At 37.1% G+C, this 267-nt stretch overlaps 1 protein-coding gene across 2 annotated transcripts in view; it reads right to left on the bottom strand.

Annotated features, from left to right (window-relative positions):
* The window catches only part of cdip1 (cell death-inducing p53 target 1), a 7,787-nt gene that overhangs the window by 4,154 nt on the left and 3,366 nt on the right, over window positions 1-267 (bottom strand). The gene's annotated exons all lie outside the window — the stretch shown is intronic.

Here is a 267-nt window from a genome sequence, read left to right as displayed (position 1 = left end):
TTTACATTCAATATACAGTAGGAGAAAATCATTCACTCTTATCACTTATTTACTCATTTAACATGACCAGCCGTTACATCAACACTTATGCCTACTTGTTAAAGTTGGCAAAAAAATTATTTCTAAAACCCGTGTGTATTTACTAAATCCTACTCACTAAACTTGTCAACCTAACCGTTTCTAACAATCAGTGTTGTAGCTCGAAATGCTGTTATACGTATCCTTGGGATGACAATGACCCAGTTCGCTGCGAGACGGCAACTAGCC

The sequence above is a fragment of the Etheostoma spectabile genome, chromosome 15, assembly GCF_008692095.1.
Source record: "Etheostoma spectabile isolate EspeVRDwgs_2016 chromosome 15, UIUC_Espe_1.0, whole genome shotgun sequence".
Classification (NCBI taxonomy): Eukaryota; Metazoa; Chordata; class Actinopteri; order Perciformes; family Percidae; genus Etheostoma; species Etheostoma spectabile.
This window is presented reverse-complemented; position numbering and strand designations above follow the sequence as displayed.